This window comes from Palaemon carinicauda, chromosome 17 (genome assembly GCF_036898095.1).
Source record: "Palaemon carinicauda isolate YSFRI2023 chromosome 17, ASM3689809v2, whole genome shotgun sequence".
Lineage (NCBI taxonomy): Eukaryota > Metazoa > Arthropoda > Malacostraca > Decapoda > Palaemonidae > Palaemon > Palaemon carinicauda.
In genome coordinates this window covers 6,331,379-6,338,878 of record NC_090741.1, presented here as the reverse complement: position 1 = coordinate 6,338,878, position 7,500 = coordinate 6,331,379, and positions in this window count along the sequence as shown.

Below are 7,500 nucleotides of genomic sequence, written 5' to 3'. Positions count from 1 at the left end.
TGAAACTTATCATTATCGCAGTATTCATATTGCTATCGATGAATCATGTTTTCATTTCGTAAAAAAAAAAAAAAATAAAAAAAATCTCGACACGTATTACATTGTGATATTTCACATGCTCATTGAACTCCTAACGTCTGGTGATTGCTAATGTCACTGAGCTTTGTACTTGGTAAAAGAATATTTTTAATTAGTATGTAGCAATTACAATAAATGCACGTAGACTTTCATGCAAGATTGGTTCCTTCCTTCCTCTTTTGCTAACTGTGAATAATGGAAATGTGTTCTGCGTTTTACTAGCAATAACAATTTGCAAGGGGAAACTAATATAACGGAACAGGACCGCAGCTAGATTTTTTGGGGACCCGGGGACGCTGAATTAGTAAAGAGGTCCTCCCCTCCTTTACCCTGATTAGTTTTGGGAGTTTTATAGGTGTAGTTAAAAACTTTTTTTCTGACTCTACTTTGGAGACCTGCCTGGGGGCCATTTAAAAAAAAATAGAAAAAAAAAGAACCATCCACCTCTGTTCCCCAGCTTCAGCTGTGCCACTGTATCGAGAGCTTAAAATGTTTGGAGAATTTATCTGGAGGAAATTTGTGATTTTAGATGAGTTTTCTAGAAGCAGATATGTGGAAGAGGCATGGCTGCCCCAGAAAAAAAAATGAAAATTTGTATCCACACACCCTTTCTTGGCCATCTCTTGTTTCTACTTTTTGTGTCCTTCCAAAAAACTGTTAAAAGATGTTATAATAAATAAATATAATTGAAAGGAAAAATTTTAGTGAGAATAAATACAAGGTAGAGGTGATACTAGTTTATATGAGGTTCATGAAGAGGAACTAGGGAACAAGATTCAATCCTGGGAGTAAATAAGGGGTTAGGCGATGGGTTGGATTGCATTGCCATAAACATCAAAGTCATACAATTATTAATACTTTGATAACCTCCCACTGATATCCATCCCCAGCTAGTGAGCAGTCAGCGTGTTTATGGAAAGGGCATCAGCAACGAGATTCAGTATGAATCAGTCATTGGATTGTCAAGTGAAGGTGTGCACAACGAGGATTTGGTCCTCGTGAATGACAATCGATAGATGTGATAGAAGTGACGGATAGTCAAATATACTACCAGTAGTTTGCAATCGAAGTTAGAATAGCCGAATTCTGCCTTGGAAAGTTTTAATCTAAAGAAGGCAAATGAGTTGGGAGATCCCTTCATCATTTGTTTGTGTACAGCAACTACAGCGACGTCACTGGCATTGGTGAAGAGTTACAGGGGTGCTGTTGGCATAGAGAAATAGCAGTTAACAGAGCTTTCTTTGTGTTGAAGAAGGCTGCTTTCTGAAGAGGACTCAACCTTAGGAATTTTGGCTTGTCATTGAGAGAGTTTAGCAGGGGGAAAGTGTTGTGGAGATGACTAGAAAGAACCGGAGAAAATGTTTTGCCATGACCAGGAACTCTAGCAGTTCTTTTATGGTAGGAGTGGAGAACATCTGTACTTCTGATACCTTCTCAGGGAGGAGGTGGATGCCCTTCGGAGTGATGGTATGGCCCAAAAGCTCCAATTCCTTGACACCAAAAGTACACTTTTAATACCTGCCTGCAAGCCATTATACTACAGGTGATCAAGGGTGATGCGTAGGTGACATAGGTGGTCTATTTTGGAGTGGTGGAATAACACATGCAGAAAGGGAGATCTGCTAAAATGCCACCCATGAGTAATTGATATGTGATCCCTGCATTATGAAGGCCAACGCACAAAAGCGTAGGGAACCAACCTTCTTCAGGATTAGCTTCAAGGCTGTCAACCATTGGCTTAAGGATTTTGACAATGCCCATTTCTTCCATTTATGTGAATGTGTATTTAGCAGCAGTCAATCTGTCTTGAGCCAAACATCTGAATCTTGCAAACACTAGGATCCCCCTCATCTTGATTGGGTGATAGATACCGTGCTTGAAGGAACCCTGTTCATATGGAGTAGTTCTGGGTGGAAAATGTTGAGATATAAATTGAGGAGGGGGCATGAGCATCCATGGTTATGTTTATATGGAGAGTGAGGTTGGAAGGACCAAGTGATAAAAGTGTGAATAAATAAGAAGTGGTCTTGAATAATCGTTAAGTTCAGATGTCAGCCAGGAAGAGGAAATGGGTGAGGAAATCTGCATTGATAAGAGGAAATGTAATGTCGACCATGATCAAATTCCATTGGTATTGAGCACCCCCAAACAACAGTGCAAGCATCCCGTGACTATTGGTGAGATACCAGATCCGATGGCCGCTACCATTTGGACTCAGCAGTATTGGAATGACAGGATCACGGCCTTTGCTTATGGAAAGGCCACCAAGACAGGTGATGTCCTATTTACATGTTTTACCATTGATATCTGTGGCATATTTCTTAACAGCAGCAACCCTAAATAGGGAGTGGTAGTAACACAACTGGGGGTTAGGGGTGTAATCCAGTGGGTGTTGAGGGGGTGGGTTTGGGCATGGGCATGGGGAAATATAGATGAGCGGTGGGTGGATTCGTTGCTGCTCAGGCATGTCGCAAGGTGGGTGTCCGTGTCCTACATCCTACAACATTTACCTCAGATTCAGTCAGCATTGTATGGTTGCCCCGTTCATCAGGAGTAGAGATGGTAATAGAGTTATAGACAGTTGGAAAGTGGCTGTCATTATGGATGTCTAGCCTTGTGATCAAGTACTTCATGGGCAAGATATCAACATCGAAAATGGCGATTTGCACAGATTTCGGAAGTCTTTGAACCCTAAGGGAGAAAAGAAGGTTTACTTCATGAGTAGAACAATCTTCAACAAGCTAAAGATGAGCTATTCCGGAAGTCTCTTTTATAGCCATTGATGGTTGCTGAGAAAACAGTGTCTTGGCTACATGGGTGGCTGGCGATAGTGATTACTAATCCAGAAATTATGGTTTAAGGGCATCATACCGAAAAGATGGGACCCTTTGCTTGTAAAGCCAATAAGAAATTTATGGGTGGATGTCATCGAGGATTGTTACGAGGATGCATTCTACTTTACTGCTTAAGCGGTCATGACCGGGATTTGGAACTGAACCTTGGTGTCCTGATACCAGGCAAACTCATTTCTACGAGTGAGGGAATAGTTTCAATGCAGCAGTATGGTTATATGACTCAGGGTCGATGATATACATCATCGAAGGATATGGAAGATGAAACGGTGAGTTGGGAGACTGGCTTGGTGTTCCAGGAACTCTGCATTGTCAATTATGTGATGGACCTAAGGGTGGTACGAATGTCATTCAAGCTCTCAAACAGCTAATGCCAGGCTGACACTTACACGACTTTTTGCCACGAATTTGTCGTGGCAAGTCGTGATATTTTGTGGCATAAACTGGAAAATAAAAAAAAAAAAAAATTACCTCAGAATCACAGCTCACCTGTCCACATTGACACAAACTGGCACGACGAGTTCATGCATAGTTTCAGCATAGTTTGCGCACTTCCCACATCGTCCCGACGAGTTCACGAACAGTTCGCGCATAGTTCACGCCGCGTTCACGAAATTTTGTCGTGACCAAAATTTTGAACATTTCAAAATTCTCGTCACAACATGCCACGATGTCACGACAGGTTTACGACGAGTTCACTCCAGTTCACTCCAGTTCACGCCAGTTCACGACTCGAGTCGTGACAATGCGTGCCACAAACTTGTGCAAGTATCAGGGTACCTTAACCTTATCTAGACACAGAAGTGCTATTTTTAGGCATCCAAGGAATAACAAGGGTGCCAATTGCGTGTGCATTTAACATCTTATGTTAAAAGGCAGACAAAGGCAGTTAAAATGGCACAATAATAAAAGTAAGGAGAACAGAGTGGGAGTTTGGGTGTTATATTGAAACGCATTTGTTGAAGGAAATGAAGATACAAAATATTTCTTTATTTGTTTATGCATTGGTTGCTGCATGTGCATTACAGAGGTAAGAAGCAAAAGATACTAACATTATTATGGCATCATGATTTTTGATGTAGATGGTACTTCTTTGTTTCCTTTGTGACGGGCCGAGAGAAGGTTGTGAACTCAAGGGCAGTATGAAAGCAACTGAGTTAATTTATTATAAAACACTCTCCTTTATATACAAAACCTCAAGGCAACAGGAAATTACATGTTCGAGAAACAGACAATGTTACATAGGAGAAACGCAGACATGTTTATTCTGGTTCTTTTTAGTGCGAGGGAAGAGCGAAGATACAAGCATAATATATACAAAATGAATTATGTATGATCGTGTGACATACGGCTGGTACATGGCCTCCCCCTAAAAATGACATACTATACATGTTAAATAGGGCGCTCTGATCTAGAGAGGCGAACTGTAGGCGGGTCATCTGGCAGAAGATAAGCAGGTTTTAGACGATCAATGGAGACCCAGTCTTCTTTGCCACGAATGTTTAGTGGGAATGCTTTTCGGACTGCGGCGGATCACAAGGAAAGGGCCCATAAAATGGGGAGTTAGCGGTGGCTTGCCTTGTGTCGTTCTGCAGGAAGACGTGCAATGCAGAGTGCAAGTCTGTTGGTATGTGATGCTTCGCTAGGGGCTTGTAAGTCTGGCGGCATGGAGTAAATTTTCCCATGACGTGACGTATGCACTGGAGATCGTTGGAGGATGTTGTAGCAGGAGAAAATTCGGCAAGGACGACCAACGGGTCGCCATACACCATTTCAGCTGCCGAGACGTCGAGGGAGTCTTTAGGAGTGGTCCTTAGTCCCAGGAGGACCCAGGGAAGCTGAGTAAACCAGTTGGAATCCTTGCAGTGGGACATCAAAGCTGCTTTGAGGGTGCGATGAAAACGTTCAACCATTCCATTGGCCGCGGGGTTGTAGGCCGTTGTCTGGTGTAGGGTGATGTCCAAGAGGTTCGCTAATGATGTCCACAATTGAGAGGTGAAAGTGGTTCCCCTGTCGGAAGTAATATGCTCAGGGATACCAATCTTGCAATCTATCCAGAGAGCAAGGTAGATGTACATGAGGCGGACGTTGCAGTTTCTATGGGAATGGCTTCAGGCCAACGAGTGGAGAGGTCGATGACAGTAAACAGGTAATGATGTCATTGTGATGTGGGTAGGGGGCCTACAACGTCGACGTGAATGTGCGCGAAACGACGCTGAGGTTGAGGAAAGGGACCCACTCCTGAATCCATGTGTCGATGTACTTTGGAAGTTTGGCAAGAAGTGCAGGCACGGACCCAATCCTTAGCATCATTAGAAATACCGTGCCAAATGAACTTTGCCTTCAGCAGCTGTGTAGTAGAACGGCACGAGGGATGTGAAAGGCCGTGAATGAAATCAAACACCTACCGTCGCATGGGAGCAGGAATCCAAGGTCGTGGTCTACCAGTACTGACGTCACAGAGGAGGGTGTTGTTGGAATCTTCGAGGGGGAAGTCTTCCCAACGGAGGGACGTGCAGGATGTCCTACATGCTTGATACTCTGGATCCTGTCATTGGGCTTCAGCCAAGGCATTTTAATGTAATCCCAGTTGAACGGCAGCCAAAGTGTTTCTTGATAGGGCATCAGCAACGGGATTCATTTTCCCAGGGACGTATTGAAGGGTGCAATTGTATTCAGCCCCGGCGGAGAGATGTCGGCGTTGCCGGGCGGACCAGGCATCAGACTGTCGAGTAAAGGCGTGCACCAGAAGCATGTGGTCTGTGCGAATGACGAAGGGAGTATCTTCTAAGAAATGGCGAAAGTGATGGACAGCCAGCAATTCTCGATCGAAGGTAGAATATCCCGATTCTGCCTTGGACAGTTTTCTGCTGAAGAAGGCCAATGGGCGGGGCGAAAAGTTGACCACCTGCTTGAGTACTGCACCAATAGCGACGTCGCTGGTATTGGTGGAGAAAAGGAGAGGGGCATGTAGGATAGGAAAAGTGAGAGCCGCAGCAGTTGATAGGGCCTTCTTTGCATTACAGAAGGCTGCTTCTTGAAGGGGACCCCACTTCAGGTACTTTGGCTTGCCCTTGAGGGAGGCGTAGATGGGAGCAAGAGTGGCGGCAATGGCTGGCAGAAAACGGTGATAATAGTTGATCATGCCCAAGAATTCCTGCAGAGCTTTGACGGTCGAGGGCGCGGGGAAGTTCTGAACGGCTGCTACCTTCTCAGGGAGGGGATGGACTCCTTCAGGCGTGATGCGGTGCCCTAAGAACGACACTTCGTTGGCACCAAAGGTACACTTGTCGTACCGGACTACAAGGCCGTTTTGTTGCAGGTGGTCGAGCACGATCCGCAGGTGACGGAGGTGTTCCTCTTTTGAGGAAGAGAACACAAGTATTTCGTCCACATAATATACACAGAAAGGGAGGTCCCCTAAGATGCCATCCATGAGACGTTGAAACGTGACCCCAGCATTACAAAGGCCAAAATAGGAGTAATTGAAGGTGTATGTAGCAAACGGAGTGGTGATGGCAGTCTTGGGGATGTCATCTGGGTTCATAAGCACCTGATAATACCCCTTCAGGAGGTCGAGCGTAGAGAAAACCTTCGCTTTGTGCTGGTAGGAGGTCACGTCGGCGATGTCCGGTTCTGTTTGCATGTTCAGGTGCCTGTAATCCCCGCACGGACAGAGGGAGCCGTCTTTCTTTAGAACGATGTGTAAGGGTGATGACCATGGGCTGGAGGCCTTTTGGCAAAGGCCCATTTCCTCCATTTCGGCGAACGTCTGTTTGGTGGCTGCCAATCGTTCCGGTGCCAGACGTCTGAATTTTGCAAAGACTGGGGGTCTCGTCATCTTGATATGGTGATAAATACAGTGTTTGGCAGGAACTGTGGGCGTTTGGCGAAGTTCTGGACGGAAAACTTCCGGGTACGACGTGAGGAGGTTGGCGTAGGCATCCGTTGGTGCACTAATGTGGAGAGCGAGGTTAGAGGGGGCGGGTTGAAGAGGCGTCGACAAGTACGAGTCTGCGTTGACCAATCGTCGGTGGGCGACATCGACCAGAAGGTGGAAATGAGAGAGGAAATCCGCACCGAAGATTGGCAATGTGATGTCAGCAACAAGAAACTTCCAATTGAATTCACCGTTTCCGAACGATAGTGTGAGGTTCTCGTAACCGTAGGTGGGTATCGCAGATCCGTTGGCAGCTACCAAGCAGACGTTGGCAGATGTAGACTGACTACGTCGCGTCTTAAAGAGTTTCCTTGGCAAAAAAGAAAGACAAGCACCCGTGTCTACCAAAAATCGCACGCCCGTTCCTGCATCATGTAAAAAAAAAGAGATTAGAAACATGGGAGGCCACAGCCACGAGCGATGGCCTACTTACACGTATTTTGGCCACTGACAATCCTTGGCACATTTCTTCGCGATTGCCCTGAATCTGAAGTGATAGTAGCAAAACTGTGGCGGATAGGAGGAAGTAAGTGGCTGTAGAAGTCGTTTGTTGGGGCGCGAGCAATTAGTGGGTGGTGGGCGGCTTTGTCGCTGCTTCGGCACATCACGGGGTAGGCGTGTATGTCCTAC